The sequence below is a fragment of the Coffea arabica genome, chromosome 6e (genome assembly GCF_036785885.1).
Source record: "Coffea arabica cultivar ET-39 chromosome 6e, Coffea Arabica ET-39 HiFi, whole genome shotgun sequence".
Taxonomy (NCBI): Eukaryota; Viridiplantae; Streptophyta; class Magnoliopsida; order Gentianales; family Rubiaceae; genus Coffea; species Coffea arabica.
The window spans coordinates 12442199-12461818 of record NC_092321.1 but is presented as its reverse complement, the minus strand read 5'-3'; the positions used below and the strand labels follow the sequence as shown (position 1 = coordinate 12461818).

The following is a 19620-nucleotide window of genomic DNA, read 5'->3' as shown; positions in this document are numbered from 1 at the left end:
TTTTGGCCTAGGGACTACTTTCCTACGGCTTTTTGTATTTCTTCATCATAATAGAAATATTGTTCCTCCCTCGTCCGTGGATGTAGGTCAATTTGACCGAACCACGTAAATTTTGGTGTATTTTATTTTGCTTTGTTATTTGTCTTTATTGGGTTGCCACAACCCTTTTATATGGTCGGTTTTACCGCCTAATTATTATATAGCTGGTGTCTACCGCCTAAATATTATATGGTCGGTTATACCGTCTATTTTGTTCTAACTTTAGTTTGTTATTCCTGAGTCAGTCCTAACAAACAGTATCGTAATTCAGTCCAACAAAGTCAAATGATCCTTTTACTTGCTTAGACTGTTCAGCTGAAAACTGAGGTAGACGTGATCTAACCAATTTTCGCATGCTTTCTGGATAATCACCAGTTACTAAAGGCTCCATAAACCTGAAACAAAAAGATAAGAAATGATAATTAGCAAATCAATTTCTCTTGTATCAAGCTTGAAATTAATCAAGAAATGCCACAAGCTAGCAGAATTGCATACCTTCCAAACATAAAATCAAGAGCTCTCCTCGAAGCTGCAATGTCGCTTTCCTTGTTTTCGTCCAGAGGCTCAAACCATTGGGCCACAAGTGTAATGCCTATCTTGCCTTCCTGAGATTTCTGCAAATGTGAAATGTTTGAACAATCAGTCATATGCTTAAGTTAACATGTTCAGGAAAAATCATGAGCAAAATTAAATCATACAATTGATCAGGTACGATAATTAATATGTGCTACTTAAAAAAGCACCTGAAATTTGTTCTTGTACGATTCTACAGCAGCCGCATGTGCAAGAAGCTGATTGGGAGTCACTATATATGGTTATGTGCCTGGATTTCCATTGCTAGATATGATTTTGGACGTCCTTGGAAAACATCTGCTTGGTAATACAACTGCCGGATCGTTTGCCTGCCCTGATAAAGAACCACCTCGGCCGGGGCAGCTGTACCAGTTGCATGTCCATCATTAATTGCTAAAGGTCCATGGTTCAGTCAGCATAATCCAACGTTTCACCCGATCTCCAAATTCCCAAAAGCAGAGCTCCACATACTCACGACAGTCATCCCTGAGTGAATCAAGTTAAAATATCTCATCAAAGAATGATCTTAATTTACTCTTGAAGAAACTAAGAAAGAGAGCCCCTCAAAGGGACATGAAGAGTCACTAGCTAGTTGATTCACTTACACAATCTGTGAACTTAGAAATCCACCATATTTATCTTCTAAGGCTTGTGGAACATCAAAGTGGAATAGAGTGACATATGACTGAATATTTGTTCAAGTTTGACAATCATTCTGATCAATAGATCTAACATTGGAAATCACAGAAGAAGCATATGTAAAAATGAAAACTGCAGAAGAAGAGAAAAACAATGAGATGAGTCTAATTCAATACCATTGGCTAGGAGCTCATCTGTGAGATTGTTGTAGTAGTCAATTCCTTCTCTATTTACACCAGTGTTCAAATTTCCACCTAACAGATGAAGGAACAAAATTGGTGAAATCGACTAGAAAATATAACCATACATATTTTAAAAACTGGAATAGGTCGAAAAGCTTTGTAATTTTTTTTCCATTTTTTATTTTCTATTACCTGGCAGTACTCTTGGCCATGATATTGAGAATTGATAGGCATCTAGCCCCATGTTTTTCAGCAACCATATTTAGTGTAATTTTCTCCAGCATAAAATTCAATTATGTCTAAAATCTCTATCCATAAATAAGTTTATGGTAACCCATACTTTTACCCATTTATTATTGAGACCCATAACTGAGTCAGCTTCATACTTGATAGCATGCATGAACTGGTAAAAGTAAAGGATGAATGATTCTACTTTTAATAATTAGAGCAGATATGGTGAAATTGTAAAACAATGCCAAAAAAAAAAAGAATTAAAATCTGCATAGACTTTATGATCAGACCAGTTCTATGAACTAATTGATTTTGTCAAATTTGTTAAGTAACTGGTTTTTTCAAATCCAGACCTTTGTGGATGGCACATTTATGCATGTACTTTTGAAATCATAGGTCAGTTTTCACAATGTCAAAGTTTTCTTCTTCTGGTATGTCGAGATGCCTTGAATCAGGTTTTCGACTTTCGCTGAGTTGTTCGGGGGTTATATACACCTTATTTGTCAAATTTGGTTGTATATATACACCTTATATTTAGTCTGTAAATGATTCTGTTTTCGTTCCAATAATAAAAAAATCTGATTTTCCCCAAAATTGTTCTTGTGTTCTTGTTTGTTGCTTCTGTTCCGCTGCATCTGGTATAACATGGTAAGTCTTAAGTCATCATCAATTTGGTAGAAAACCTGGGAATAGAAAAGCCAAAGTAAAGAATTTGAGATTGTGGAAATATATTACAATCGTTAATTTGGTAAAAACCCAAATTATGGTACAGAAGAGCCCAGTCAAGAATCAATGGAGAATAATCTTCAACACACATGTCCATAGAGCCAAGACCATCGAACTAGATTTTCTTGGATTGAACTACTACACTAGTAACTATGCAACCACTGCACCAAAGTCCACTGGAGGAAATTTGAGTTATACAACAGATTCTCAAGTCACGTATGCAAGTAAGTTCTAAGTATTTTTTGCAATAAATAAACCACATAAATAAATTTTCTTGTAAAATGAATTCGCTAATGTTATTCTCAATAAACCACAAATTGAATTATTCTCGATAAAAAAATGAAAAAACAATCATACTTTTGCATAAAATAAGACAAAAAAGTCTTTTTTTGCCCCTTTACAAGATAATGCAAAGAAAGTCTTACAACTCTAGCTATTGTATCTGATAATAATTTCACCTTGTTCTACAGGCGTTGTTTAAAAAAATGATACAAGTTTAACACTCGTAAAATCTCTAGTGGATAATACCAGAATAAGATATATTCAAAATCACCTTTTGAATATTCGACTAACAATTGAGTAAGCAAAATTGTGGCCCTCAAAGATAGACTGCTCCTTTCATTTAAAATTTGGAAGAATTATTATGAAGCTGTTAGGTTGGATAGCCAAGAACAACTACATAATGATAGAAAAATAGCAGAATGTGTGGTATTCTTTCTTCAAGTAATTATTTATGGTATTTTTCATCCTTTTGTAGTGATGGAGTAAATGTTAAGGGTTATTTTGTACGGTCATCCACGGACGAATTCAACTGGAAGTAAATACATTTCAAGATGTTTCATTATTACATAAGATTGATTATGTCATTTTTTTTTATTTGTTTGTTTTTCTGTACTGAAGATGAAATAAATGAAAATACAATTAGGCACATTGATTGCGTATTTGTTTAGCAAGATGTACTTTGTACCATGCGTTTCCCGTCTTAGGAAATATATAAATGAGCTTCTCAAATATTGAACAAAGTTGATTTTCTCAAAGAACATGCGACACAAAAAAAAAATTTTGGCAAATGGGATTGGTTGAAAAAAATAGACGGTTTGGGTTTCGAGAAATTTCTAAAATTATGATGAATTTTAAAAAAATTCTACAAAGGGAGCATTTTGAATATGGGATTCCGTTCAAGGGGTCTTCGCATTCAGCAAATGCAAGCTCCCTGATCTCGCATTTGCCGAATGCGAAGTCTCCTTGAATTTTGACCAACAAAATCCAAAAAAAAAAAAAAAAAAAGAAAACCAGACCTCGTATTTATCAGTTACCTCGCATCTCTCAAATGCGAGGTCAGTGAAAAGAAACAGAGCATAGCCATATCTTTTTTGCTATTTCTGAGCAATAGAGCATAGCCACGAATTTGAAAGCCATTTGCCAAGTGAAAAGAAAATGTGCAGCGCAAATGCGACACAAAATTGGTCGGGGAGTCCTGTTGAGGTAGAAAAAGTGGCAAATTGGGAGGGGGGGGGGGAGAGGCGCAGCTGGCTAGCTTGGCAGAAACGGGTTCCAAAAAGGGGTTGAAGCTCTACAATGGCGGAGAGCTTCCGACGAGAAAGATGTGAGGGATTTCATCTGCCGGTCCTGGAAGCTGCAATTCTGTTGTCTAGCTCAGCAAAAGAGAAGAGAGAGTGAGCTGGATGGAGAGAGTGAGCTCCAATTTCTACCGGTTAGGAGACAGATTTGAATGCCTATTGTTTAGGTCTCTCTACGTTGATTGGTGTTTGTACAGCTTTGGAAATGAATTCTTGGGTCATTTTTTGTAGAAAGGCCAAAGAAGAAAAGTTGAGAAGAGAAGGATTCATCAGCGGATGGTCTGACAAATCAAGTGGTTCAGGCCGAGGTTAAATTGAATGCGAGCTTGGTAAGTTCGCATTTACCAAATGCGAGCTTTGTTGCTGTTTTTTAACTTTTTCCCAAAACCTTTCTCTTTTTTGGTGAAACACTGATCTCGCATTTGTGAAATGCGAAGTTTTTGAACTCGCATTTCACAAATGCGAAGATCACACTCCTAGAACTAGCTTCAAAAATTATCCCCCTTGTAGAACAACTTTTTTTTTTCATAACAATTTTAGAATTTACTCGGCATATCCTTAGAGGTAGCTGTGGCTGCCTGGAATTTTTAACCTGTTTTAAAATACACATTCATAAGCAGATCCTTGGAAAATTATAACTTTTAGTTTCCCTTCCATAAAGATTTTGAAATTAAAATTTGTTCCTTAAAGGTTTATATATGTGGCACACAATAAATTAGTTTCCATATAAGCCACTTTTTCTAGTGCCATTCTTGACGTTGTTAACATCAGCACATCAGTGTCAAGGCTTCATTTGTATACTTTGAACTTGGCTTGTTATAATTTTGGAAGTAAAAAAAAAAGAAAAAAGAAAAAAAGAAAGAAAGGGCATCACATCATGGTTCAAAATTAGTTGTAATTACATACTTAAATGCTAGTCTTTCTGTTTTATCATTTTTTTTTCTTTCTAAAATTAATCCCGAATAACTAATTAATCCCAAATTCTTCAATCCTAAAAAATGACTGATGGGACCTATATTTCCACGTCTCCAAATCTCCTGGATTTGCCTAATTGCAATATCCCAAAAAAGGATCCTTTTACCATCGGAATCGGGATTAATCCAATTAGAGTTAAACCTTTTACCATCAGAATTAGAGTAGAATCAGGACTAGTATCCTTTAACTAAGCTCTGGTACCTATAAAAACCACTTCATACTTCACAAAAGAAATTGTCATCCACTATCTCCAGATCTCTCCTTTAATTTGTTACGAGTGATTATTTCTGATTCTTTGATTCTTAATTAATTTTTTTTATCAGTTGATCATGGCAAGAAAATCAACGATGTCAATTGTTGCTGCTCTTCTCTGCCTCCTTACGTTTTCAACCCAGTCTATCCTTTGCCAACCTGACCTAAAGGTGAGGGACATTGATAAACAGCTTTCGGGATAAACTCTTGAACAAGGGCTACGGAGCCATGGCAGTTTTTGGTCTGGGAGAATATTTGGATCATCTGTTAATTTCTGCCCCGTCGGAATTGACCACGAACATCACCGCCATCACTGTTTTCTGTCCAACAGACGAAGGTTTTATTTCACAAAACCACATCGGCATTCCAACGACCTTACTCAAGTACCACGTTATACCCTTTAAGGTTGATAAAAAGACTCTTCAATCTTCCCCTGTTGGCTCCACCTTTCCTACCCTCCTCGCGAACGCCCCTCCTCTGGTCAAGACTCTCCATAACAATGAATCTTCCATCAACGATGTCAAGATTATGAACTGGGAAATCTACAATGATGGCAAGTTGATTGTTCATGGAGTTGATGCATATTTCAATCCGGCATTCGCTGTTGTTTATCCTGGTAGAGTTGCAAAGCACGATTGTGCCGAATGCAAGAAGATTAATTTGGATGGTCATCATAATGATCACGAAATTCCCAAAGGTCTGAACAGCTGCAGCAGCAGATCGCTTCTTGTATTGGCTGTAATAGTATTGGCCGTAGCAGTAATTGGTTTGTCCTGCCATCGTTACTTCTACGAGGGTCGTCATGATGATCATCTTCCTGTGAAGACTAGTGGTCTTGTTTGAAGTATTATTTCGGATCATTCCATGTTTTTATATTTCTAAATAATTTGAAGTTGGCTTCAATAGTTTTGACAAACCTAGTCTTCTAGGATTGTCGAATTGTTTAGAATAAAATTAGTTTGGTGCTAGGGACTATGCTCATGCATTGTTATCATGACAAGTTTTTTACAGCAATTGTCTCAATTTGCACAAGTTTTTTTTGGAATAAGTTTATAATGTTGATTAACAATTATGCACTAGATGTCAATATCTTTCTCCAATTGAAAACTGAAAAAAAAAAAAGAAAAGAAATTGTGCCATGCTTTCCATTGCCCAATTTGACGTTAGAGTAGACGTGCTAATCAATAAATTAAAATTTTGTTTTCATTCTTTTGAATGAAAATTATTCTCCATGTACTTGAAATCTAGTCTAAATTTACATGTTCTGTGGAAGACTTTAACTTTAACTAATTTGTATAATCACTAATGATCATTGAAATTTCAAGATTCTTTAGTCTGTTGACTTACGTCATTAAAAGTATTTTCGCTTTCAATTTTTTTGGGGGGAAAGGAAAGAATGACCACTTTCTTTTGACAGGCATAAGAACTCAATTTATTAAAATTCAGCAAATCATAAACGCTACTATAAAAATCAGCAATCAGGTCTTAGAAGAGGAAAATCCTCAATTACATTAGGAGGAATTCCCAATCGACAATACACTGAACAAAAGCAAAGAAAAGATAGCCCCTATTCCCTAGCCAATTCCCAGTTTTACTTGGTCCTAGAGATCTTCACCGAAGAGAGAATGACATCTTACACTTCATCAATTATGAGGACTTAGCTTTAACAGATCTAGCTCATTACACACCAAATACATAATATATATAGGCTCAAGAATATTTGTAGTGCAAGGAATAATGACATATTGATTTCATACAATGAGTGTATATATATCTACGTCAAAATGGGCAAAAAATTTATCTCCAATTCACATTTTCCACCTATTGTAACTTTTTTATGTCACAGGATTCAGCCAAACTAAGGGTATGAGGGGAATTAAAATACTCTCCCTTCTCCAAAACCAATATTCTAATGTTACTTTTGCTCAGAGGGGCTGACATTGTTAAGAAAATGTCAATTCAAAGGGTGGTAAGAGAGATTTCTAAAATGTGGGGGGAGCTAAGTGATATTTGAAGAAACCTCGAGGGATGTTTCTGATATTATCCCATTATTCATTTCAAAGCAGCCAGAGAAAGCAAATTGTTGTTTTCTTCTAAGTTGACGTACCCCTTGGCATTTTCTCTAGCCTTTTTCCATGTAATGATACGTGCATGAATGCTCTTATCCCCCTTTTATGTTGTCATTATTGCTTTTTTATGAACGTTCTTACAGATATCGAATCATTTGGCTGCTTCTGAAAGTTGACTCCAAAAGACTACAAATAATGACTATGCATGCCAAGAACGTGCTTATGAAATTATTATAGACAAAGTCAATCGTAGATATCAAGAAGCTTATTATCATCAAAAATATTAAAATGTTTAAGAATCAATTGTATTTTGTCCCCCAAAGTGAAAATCAAAACCCAATTTTTAAAGTTTTCTACAAAATAGAGGTGTTCAAATGGGGGATAAATCAGGACAAGGGATGCAAACGAGTCAAATCGAATCGAATTTTGACTTAATCGAGTCGAATCTCAACATAATTTTACAAAACTCGAACTCGAGCTTGATGAACTCAAAATGTCAAACTTGAGCTCGAGCTCGATTCAAATTCAAGTTGAGTTCGAACTTAAAAAATTCAAAAAATAATTATTTTATTTTTAAAAAATGAATAAAATAATTTTTTTCTTAACAAATAAAAATATTAGGGATATATGTAATTTTACTATTAAAATTAAATATATATATACACACATAATCTAGTTCGAGACGACCAGCGAGCTAACAAACATAATATTTTTGAGCTCGAACTTGAGTTTAAATTCGACTTGGTTAGTTCGATCTCAACTCTAACTCAATGTTAATTGAGCTCGAGTCGAATTCGGACTCGAGCTGCTCGCGGTTAGCTCGCAATCGGTTCGATTTATTTGTAACCCTAATCAGGACTATTTACAAGAATAGGTTGTTTGTTCCTTTTTTTTTAATTTAATTTAGTTTTTCCTTTTCTATAGTGTGATATCAACACTACAAGATTAAGGGAAGGAGCTTTCATTTGCTTCCCAAAAAAAGAAATCCACAAAATGCTTAGGCGAAAAAAAAGAAAAAAAAGAGAAAAATTTATATCTCAAAATGTCTCCATAGTTGCAACATGAAGTGTAATCCTGAATTTAAATATCCGTATACAAACCATGCTGTCCAATTAAAGAAATAATTTATATAGAGTTAGTCAACATTTGAGTGAGAAGAAATGATTGGATATTAAATAAAGAATATATTGAGTACGATTGACAACACCTTATCAGACTACGACCTTTTTTCACATCTAAGATGTTAAACTTCAGATAAAACCAATGAGTTTGCCACACAATTCTGTGTCTAAAATGCTCATAACTTTGTCATAACTTCTTTGAGATTTATATTTTGCCCATTTGACATAGATATATATATATAAACTCATTGTATGAAATCAATATGTCATTATTCTTTGCACTACAAATTTTCTTGAGCCAATATATATTATGTATTTGGTGTGTAATGAGTTAGATCCATTAAAGCTAAGTTCTCATGATTGATGAAGTGCAAGATGTCATTGTCTCTTCGGTGAAGATTCCTAGGACCAAGTAAAACTGGGAATTGGGTAGGGAATAGGGGCTATCTTTTCTTTGCTTTTGTTTAGTGCATTGTCGATTGGGAATTCCTCCTGATGTAATTGAGGATTTTCCTCTTCTAAGACCTGATTGCTGATTTTTATAGTAGCGTTTATGGTTTGCTGAATTTTAATAAATTGAGTTCTTATGCCTGTCAAAAGAAAGAGATCATTCTATCCCTTCCCCACAAAAAAATTGAAAGAGAAAATACTTTTAATAATGTAAGTTAACAGACTAAAGAGTCTTGAAATTTCAATGATCATTAGTAATTATACAAATTGGTTAAAGTTAAAGTCTTCCAGAGAACATGTAAATTTAGACTAGATTTCAAGTACATGGAGAATAATTTTCATTCAAAAGAATGAAAACAAAATTTTAATTTATTGATTAGCACGTCTACTCTAACGTCACATTGGGCAATGGAAAGCATGGGAAATTTTTTTATTTTTTTTGTAGTTTTCAATTGGAGAAAGATATTGACATCTAGTGCACAATTGTTAATCAACATTATAAACTTATTCCGAAAAAACTTGTGCAAACCGAAAAAACTTAGTCAGCATAGTACCTAGCACCAAACTAATTTTATTCTAAACAATTCGACAATCCTAGAAGAGTAGTTTTGTCAAAACTATTGGAGCCTACTTCAAATTATTTAGAAATATAAAAACATGGAATGATCCGAAATAATACTTCAAACAAGACCACTAGTCTTCACTGGAAGATGGTCATCATGACGACCCTCGTAGAAGTAACGATGGCAGGACAAACCAATTACTGTTACGGCCAATACTATTACAGCCAATACAAGAAGCGAGTTGCCGCTGCTGCAGTTGCTCAGACCTTTGGGAATTTCGTGATCATGTTGGGTGTCAAACCAGCAAAAATAAAATTCCTACTCTTAAGTCACGAATTAAGTCCACTATGGTACTGGAGCAGGGACTTAGGCTGTGCAATGGGTTACTAGCTTCACCCTGGTGCCAGAGTTTGCTTGATCCGATATACCAAAATATATTAATTACGTGAAAGACAAAATTCGAATATAGCAGTGAGCAGGGTCGAATCCACAGGGACTTGGGAATTTATTTTGAATGAATGTAACATTAAATAAAAATGGGGGGAGTTGATATGGAACTGTCTAATTTAATTGCTCAAATTAAAAATATAAAGTAAATTGACGGAAGGAAAATCTCTAGTCAAAAGTATAATCTCCACTTATGGTTCGAATCACTGATCACAGATGCAGAGATAAAATCTTTCATTTACAAATAAACTGGTTATGGTTGTTAACAACCTCTGACAACCTGCCTAACCTTCCTGATTCGATAACCACAACAAGCTCTGTAGTTATTGCCCTAGCCAATTAAGCAGTCCTAAACACGCTCTTAGGATTTAACCTATTGACAGCATTAATCATTAGACTGGCCACCAATTATAACCAACAAACACACACGCTCGGTTTATTTAGGCTATATCATATATTTCCGCAACAACGACTCAAAAGTTTCTACTACAATTGAATCATATCACTTGCCACATGCACTAAAATTACCCAACAATTACGGATTGAGCACTCTTAGATGGCTGTTAATTACTCACACAATTAAACAGTGATCAAGTATTTAATTGCAAGAAATAATCATATGCATAAGTGAACAGGAAATATATAAATACTTGCAAATTAAAGAACGTAGGGAAATCAATTCGATCTCACAGTTTTGTCGAACCAAAGCTTCGATTTAACCTCTGACTAGATGAAGAAATTAGCCACTCCTCATAGTTGAATTGCAGCCAAAAGTACTGGATTGCAAAGGCATTGCGTTTTTACTAGAAAGCAAGGAATAAAAGATGTTTTTCCCGTTGGGGAATATTGTCGAACACCTGGCGTGTGTCAGAGGCCAGTCCAGAGAAAGGAAACTAGAACTAAACTAAAAAGCTAAACTAGAGGTCCCCCCCTTTTGCTTCCGTACGTCCTCTCCTTAAAAAGCCAAAAGTAAGATGACTTAAAGCTCTCTCCGGTGGTCCCCACACATGTGGACAAAGTCTCCAAAATTACTTCTTCTCCCAAGTCTCTCTACGTTCCTTTCTTTTAAGAGCCCAAATGACTTATAGCTTTGTGGTCCCCACCAATCCAAGGCCTAAGGATTGAAGCCCTTAGAAGTCTCCATATTCTCCATAAAGTCCCTCCTTTTTGGTAGTTTTCTGCTTCATTCCTGAAATTAAGTCCCGATACCAAATATGAGTAAATATCAGCAATTAACACAATATTTGTCAGGGATAGAAGGGAAAATTAATAATAAAAATACCAACAATTAACACCCTATCAATTCCCCCCCACACCTAAACCATGTTGTCCTCAAGCATGAGAACAAGAAACAAACACCAATATTTGATAGTGGCTATTGCTCTATCCAACAAATTGCCAAGATACCAAGAAAAATAATATTCAAGCATCAATGGTCAAGTCCAAGAAACATCACTCCGGTTAGCTTCTAAACCACAAATGCCTCTAATTCCAGGTTAACTAATCTAAGAAAAAGGAATGACACACAACAGTTATCAGCAAATGGTCCAACTATTAACCAAAATCTCAACATTAAATCCATAATTCGGCAAGCTGACTTTTATTACACACTAACACAACCTTCACTTTTTTTCACATTTTTTTCTACTTTTCTCTTTTTTTTTTTTTGGATTTTTTTTTTCTTTCAATAGTAACAAAAGACTTAGTCGCTAGCCATTTGAGCCTTTTGACGCGAACTCCAACATTGGCCAGATGAAGGAGCCCGGTTACTCAGCTTATATCGCCACGTGACCACGTACTCATAGAAGTTACTACCTTTTGACGCGAGAATCAACACTTTTAGGTGCAGATCCCCGGTTACTCAGTAGTAACTAATAGCGGAGTACAGTCAAGTTTATTCATAGTTAAAAATCACAAAAACTCAATATAACACAAAAACCAAAAGAAAACTTGCATCAGCTAGCCTCATTTTCAAACATGGAGAACTAAAGTTAATAACCGGACCAATTCACACGAAAATGCCAATAATCATTCCCTATGCCTAGGAAAGTTAACCAAAAATTATAAGAGTAAAACAATCATTGATATTCACCAAAGAGATGTTTTTGGATTCAACCACATTAACTTGGTACCCTTTTATTATTAAAACTTGGCAATAGCAGAAATAGAGGCAACAATCCAACATCAAACTTGGCATCACATACGAGCTAATCACTAAAAAGAAGAAAAAGAAAATGAATGAAAGACACTAGCACCATAACTGCTCCCCCCACACCTAAATCCTACATTGTCCTCAATGTGACAAATAAAAAGCAAAAGTGAAGCAAAAGTGAGAGGGAAAGCAACCACACTTCCCTGAAATCGGGGCATAGTGAAGGGCGAGGTGGAAACGGAGGTGCAAAGCCTGTAAGAAACAGAAACTGCGCCAAATCCTGTGCCATGACGACGACATTGGCATCGACGTTGACCATGCGAGCCTCCAAAGTCTGAACCTGGAAAACTAAGAAGAGAGGAAGAAATGAGCTGAAATCGCGTTTCTGAAGCCTTTGTTGGGACACATAAAACGCGATTGAAAACGCGCCTTCCACTCGCGTTTTATAAGTCGCGTTTCCTTCACAAATCTTGCAGGAATGAAAACGCGATTAAAAACGCGCCTTCAACTCGCGTTTTCGTAAGTCGCGTTTTCTGCACGAATCTTGCAGGAATGAAAACGCGACTGAAAATGCGCCTTCAACTCGCGTTTTCTAAGTCGCGTTTTATGCACAAATCTCGCAGGAATGAAAACGCGATTAAAAACGCGCCTTAAACTCGCGTTTTCTAGTCGCGTATCACGGTGGCTTTCGGACGATTCTGATTGTGAGCTTCCTGCACGTCATCACGCGGGCACGTCAAAACTGAAGGGCACCTATAAATCGGCAAAAACGAAAACTGAAACCCAAAATTAGTCGAATTCAAGGAGAACACCTCTAAACTACCACACGGAATTGAACAAACAATTAAAATGAACAATTGGGTTGCCTCCCAAAAGCGCCTTTCTTTAATGTCTTTGGCTAGACAAAATAATGCTTCAATCAGAGAGTTCAGGCACTGCAAGGGTCACCTCCTCAACATTATTAACTTGAAATCCTTCATAAAAAGGTTTGAGACGATGACCATTAACCTTAAAAATCTTGTCAGTGTGAAGACTTTGAATTTCTACTGCACCATGAGGAAACACATTAGTCACAATAAAAGGTCCAATCCAACGAGAACGCAATTTACCAGGAAAAAGTTTAAGTCTAGAGTGAAAAAGAAGTACTTTTTGACCAATACAAAAAATTTTCCTTGAAATTGCTTTATCATGAAATGCTTTTGTCTTCTCCTTATAAATGCAAGAACTCTCATATGCATCATTTCGGATTTCCTCCAACTCTTACAATTGCAACTTCCTGTGTTCTCCAGATTCATCCATCCGCATATTATAATTTTTAACTGCCCAATATGCCCTATGTTCCAATTCCACAGGTAGATGACAAGGTTTGCCAAAAATTAATCGGTAAGGAGACATACCTATGGGGGTCTTAAAAGCTGTACGGTAAGCCCAAAGTGCATCATCTAAGCGCGAACTCCAATCCTTTCTATTGGGATTCACCGTCTTTTCAAGTATCGACTTGATTTCTTTATTGGAGATTTCTGCTTGACCACTAGTCTGCGGATGATAGGACGTAGAAACCCGGTGAGTGACGCCATATTTCTTCAACAATGCTTCCATTACTCGATTGCAGAAGTGTGTCCCTCGGTCACTGATAATTGCTCTTGGCGTGCCATACCTGACAAAAATATGAGATTTAATAAAATCAACTACAACCTTAGCATTGTCAGTCCTAGTTGCCTTAGCCTCTATCCACTTTGAGACATAATCAACTGCAAGTAATATATACATATTACCAAAAGAGGAAGGAAATGGACCCATAAAATCTATACCCCATATATCGAAAATTTCACAAACCAGTATAGGAGTAAGAGGCATTTGATCTCTATGGCTTAAATTACCTGTCTTTTGACAATTTGCACATGATTTACAAAATAAGTATGCATCACTAAACAAAGTTGGCCAAAATAAACCACACTCTAAAACCTTTCTTGCAGTTCGCTTAGGGCCAAAATGTCCACCACACGCATATGAGTGACAGAAAGATAAAATTGATGGAACCTCTTCTTTAGACACACACCTGCGAATAATTTGATCAGAACAATATTTCCACAAGTATGGTTCATCCCACACATAATATTTAATATCACTTTTAATTTTTTCCTTTTGAGCTCTAGACAAATCATTAGGTAGCGTTCTAGTAACCAGATAATTCACTAAATCAGCATACCAGGGAGTTGTCTTTTGAACTACAAAAACATGCTCATCTGGAAAATTATCCTTCAAGGGAACAGGTCCTTCACTATTGATCAAACGACTGAGATGATCAGCAACCATATTTTCGGCACCCCTTTTGTCTTTAATTTCCAAATTAAATTCTTGGAGTAGGAGAATCCACCTTATAAGTCGTGGTTTGGCCTCTTTCTTGTTGAGCAAATATTTCAAAGCTGCATGGTCATAATAAATAATGACTTTAGTGCCAAGTAAATAAGAACGGAATTTTTCTAAAGCAAAAACAATAGCTAAAAGCTCCTTTTCCTTAGTCGAATAATTGCACTGGGCACCATCCAAGGTCCTCGAGGCATAATAAATGACATAAGAAGCTCTGCCCTCCTTCTGGCCAAGTACTGCACCAACAGCAAAATTGCTGGCATCACACATTATCTCGAAAGGAAGACTCCAGTTTGGTGGTCGAACCACTGGTGCTGAAGTCAATGATCCCTTGAGCGTGTCAAATGCACTCTTGCAATTATCATCAAAATGAAATACCACATCCTTTTGAAGTAATTTGCATAGAGGATGGGATATCTTTGAAAAATCTTTGATGAAACGCCTATAAAAACCTGCATGGCCAAGAAAAGAGTGAACTTCCCGCACACTTGCAGGGTAAGGTAAACATTTGATAATTTCTACCTTAGCCTTATCTACCTCAATTCCTTTTGCAGATACCACATGGCCTAAAATTATGCCTTGGTCCACCATAAAATGGCATTTCTCATAATTTAAAACAAGATTAGTCTCAATGCACCTTTTAAGAATTTTTGTGAGGTTAGTTAAACATTCATCAAAAGAATTACCATAGACAGTAAAATCATCCATAAACACTTCTATGATATTCTCCACATAATCAGAAAATATACTAACCATACACCTTTGGAATGTAGCAGGCGCATTACAAAGACCAAAAGGCATTCGTCTATAGGCAAATGTACCAAAAGGGCAAGTAAATGTGGTTTTCTCTTGATTTTCAGGCGCCACTGGAATTTGTAGAAAACCTGAAAAACCATCAAGACAGCAATAATGAGATTTTCCTGCCAACCTTTCCAACATCTGATCAATAAAAGGCAATGGAAAATGATCTTTACGAGTTAATGCATTTAATTTTCTAAAATCGGTACAAACTCTCCACCCATTTTGAACTCGAGTGGGCACTAACTCACCTTTAGGATTTTCAATAACAGTAATTCCTGTCTTTTTAGGAACTACTTGAACAGGACTTACCAACTTACTATCCGAAATGGGATAGATTATACCTGTGTCAAGAAGTTTTAAAACTTCTTTCTTCACTACCTCCATCATTGGTGGGTTCAATCTCCGTTGAGCCTCTCTCGAAGGCTTAGCACCATCTTCTAACAAGATGCGATGCATGCAAGTGGCTGGACTTAATCCTTTTATGTCAGCCACTGTCCATCCTATTGCCTCCTTGTGGTCCTTCAATACCCGAATTAGTTTTTCTTCCTCTAAAGCAGTCAATTTACTGAAAATTATTACTGGGAGTGTATCTCCATCTCCCAAGAATGCATACTTTAAATTATCCGGTAACTGCTTTAATTCCACCTTCGGGGCTTGCACAATAGATGGCAAAAGCTGTGAATGAGACAGAGGTAATTTCAAGTAAGACACATTGGAAAATTCTGGACAAAGAGAATTCAATTCAAAAATAACTTCCTGCAATTCAAAAGGAAAAACAAACTTCCCTTTTATCTTTTGCAAATTTTCCTGACAGAGACCAGTAGAAATAGCAACCTTCAACGCATCGTCATTATTAAATTCAAAATTTTGCTGCGCCAAAGAATCAATTACATCTATAACAAAAATTGAATGAGATTCACCAGGATATTTCATGGCATCATAAATATTAAATTTAATAACATCACCATCAAATTCCATAGTCAATGTGCCAGTGAAAACATCAATTTTTGTTCTAGCAGTTTTCAAAAATGGTCTCCCTAACAGTATTGGAGATGAATTAGAATTATCATCCTCCATATCAAGCACATAAAAATCTGCAGGAAAAATCAAATTATCAATTTGCACTAAAATATCCTCCAAAACTCCATCAGGATAGGCATTTGATCGATCAGCCAGTTGAATTATTACGCCCGTCTCTTTTAAAGGCCCAATGTTCATCAAATTATAAATAGAACAAGGCATAACATTTATCGAAGCACCCAAATCCAACATAGCTTTTTCAATTTTAATATTACCTATTTTGCAAGGGACAGTAAACATACCTGGGTCCTTGCATTTAGGAGGCAATTTTTTCTGCAAAACTGCCAAAACATTTTTTCCCATATGCACTTTCTCGTTTCCTTTCAACTTTTTCTTACCAGTGCATAACTCCTTCAAAAATTTAGCATATCTAGGAATTTGCTTAATTGCATCTAAAAGAGGGATATTTACCTCAACTTTTCGAAAAGTGTCCAAAATCTCCTGTTTTTGTTCTTGCTTTTTGGACTTTGCCAGTCGACTAGGAAATGGAGGCGGAGGTGTAACCACTTGTGTTGATTTTTCTCCAAAATCTGGTTGTTCCAAGGCTCTAGGTTGAGACACATTCCCCTCTTTTTCGAGCTCTTCCTCGATTGCTTGTTCAGAAATTTTCTTGCTCGGCTCAGGCAACTCTTTGCCACTTCTTAATGTGATGGCACTAGCATTTTGCTTGGGGTTGACAATTGTCTGCGAAGGTAGCTTTCCAGATAATTGGGACTCCAATCTATTGACTGTGGAAGCTAACTGGCTCATTTGATTCTCCAAATTATGAATGCTAGTTTTCGTCTCCTGTTGAAATTGTTGAGTGTTAGTAGCCAAAGATTTCACAATATCCTCAAGTGACATACCTGATTTAGGAGCAGGTTGTTGCTGTGAAAGTTGAGGTCTAGGTTGATACTGTGACTGATGTGGAAATCCTGGTGGCCTTACTGCATAATTAAAATTAGGATGATCCCTCCATCCTGGATTATAGGTGTTTGCATAGGGATCATACCGTCTCTGAGGTGGTCCTGGAAATCCAACTGCATTAGCCTGCTCAGTCGAATCATCTTGGAGTGTGGGGCACATATCTGTTGGATGACTCGAACCATAGCAGATTCCACATGTTTTCAATTGCTGCATTTGTCCTATAGCTAACTTTTCAACCAAAGAAGTTAGACAATCTAATCTTTGCTCTATTGAAGAATTACTTACCTCATTGACTCTACGAGTCGTGTTATCCTGCCTGTCTCCAAATTGTTGAGCATTTGCAGCCATACTCGATATCAAATTTCTTGCCTCCGTGGGTGTTTTATTCACTAAGGAGCCCCCACTGGCAGCATCAATAATTCTTCTGTCAGTTTGGGACAGACCCTCATAAAAATACTGGATGAGGAGTTGGTCAGGAATTTGATGATGAGGACAACTAGCACATAGTTGCTTGAATCTTTCCCAATATTCATGTAGAGTCTCTCCATTGAATTGTCGAATTCCACAGATGTCTTTCCTAATGCTTGCAGCTCGGGATGCAGGAAAGAATTTTTCTAGAAAATGCTTCTTCATGTCTGTCCATGTGGATATTGACCCAGAGGGCAGATAATAGAGCCAATCCTTAGCTTTATCGGCTAAGGAAAATGGAAAGGCTCTTAATTTAATTTGCTCCTCTGTGACTCCCTGGGGTTTCATTGTCGAGCAAACCACATGGAATTCTTTGAGATGCTTGTGGGGATCTTCACCTGGTAAGCCATGAAAAGAAGGAAGTAAATGGATTAGTCCAGATTTTAACTCAAATGCAACCTCTAATGTAGGATAAGTAATGCATAGGGGCTGTTGATTTAAATCTGGTGCAGCCAATTCTCTCAATATTTGTTCATTAGCCATGGTGCTATTTATCTCTTCCGTCTCACTAAATGAATCCACAAAATCTACTACTGAATTATGTCCAGTAGATGAGGAGGATGCCTCTGCTCGTTCTCTTGTTGCTTTTCTCAATGCACGAGCAGTCTTCTCTATCTCAGGATTATATTGCAGTTCACCTGTACGAGAAGATCTAGGCATAAACCAGTAACAATAAAAATAAAAATAAAAAAAATAAAAATAAACAAAGAAAATAAATTTATTTTGACACCAAGTCCCCGGCAACGGCGCCAAAATTTGTTGGGTGTCAAACCAGCAAAAATAAAATTCCTACTCTTAAGTCACGAATTAAGTCCACTATGGTACTGGAGCAGGGACTTAGGCTGTGCAATGGGTTACTAGCTTCACCCTGGTGCCAGAGTTTGCTTGATCCGATATACCAAAATATATTAATTACGTGAAAGACAAAATTCGAATATAGCAGTGAGCAGGGTCGAATCCACAGGGACTTGGGAATTTATTTTGAATGAATGTAACATTAAATAAAAATGGGGGGAGTTGATATGGAACTGTCTAATTTAATTGCTCAAATTAAAAATATAAAGTAAATTGACGGAAGGAAAATCTCTAGTCAAAGGTATAATCTCCACTTATGGTTCGAATCACTGATCACAGATGCAGAGATAAAATCTTTCATTTACAAATAAACTGGTTATGGTTGTCAACAAGCTCTGACAACTTGCCTAACCTTCCTGATTCGATAACCACAACAAACTCTGTAGTTATTGCCCTAGCCAATTAAGCAGTCCTAAACACGCTCTTAGGATTTAACCTATTGACAGTATTAATCATTAGACTGGCCACCAATTATAACCAACAAACACACACGCTCGGTTTATTTAGGCTATATCATATATTTCCGCAACAACGACTCAAAAGTTTCTACTACAATTGAATCATATCACTTGCCACATGCACTAAAATTACCCAACAATTACGGATTGAGCACTCTTAGATGGCTGTTAATTACTCACACAATTAAACAGTGATCAAGTATTTAATTGCAAGAAATAATCATATGCATAAGTGAACAGGAAATATATAAATACTTGCAAATTAAAGAACGTAGGGAAATCAATTCGATCTCACAGTTTTGTCGAACCAAAGCTTCGATTTAACCTCTGACTAGATGAAGAAATTAGCCACTCCTCATAGTTGAATTGCAGCCAAAAGTACTGGATTGCAAAGGCATTGCGTTTTTACTAGAAAGCAAGGAATAAAAGATGTTTTTCCTGTTGGGGAATATTGTCGAACACCTGGCGTGTGTCAGAGGCCAGTCCAGAGAAAGGAAACTAGAACTAAACTAAAAAGCTAAACTAGAGGTCCCCCCTTTTGCTTCCGTACGTCCTCTCCTTAAAAAGCCAAAAGTAAGATGACTTAAAGCTCTCTCCGGTGGTCCCCACACATGTGGACAAAGTCTCCAAAATTACTTCTTCTCCCAAGTCTCTCTACGTTCCTTTCTTTTAAGAGCCCAAAT

At 36.4% G+C, this 19620-nt stretch overlaps 2 pseudogenes; both read right to left on the bottom strand.

Moving 5' to 3' along the window:
• Window positions 1–286: 286 nt before the first annotated feature.
• On the bottom strand, window positions 287–1695 carry LOC113696386 (raucaffricine-O-beta-D-glucosidase-like; annotated as a pseudogene).
• An 11219-nt stretch (window positions 1696–12914) lies between these two features.
• Window positions 12915–18284, bottom strand: LOC140009734 (uncharacterized; annotated as a pseudogene).
• Between the last annotated feature and the right edge of the window lie 1336 nt (window positions 18285–19620).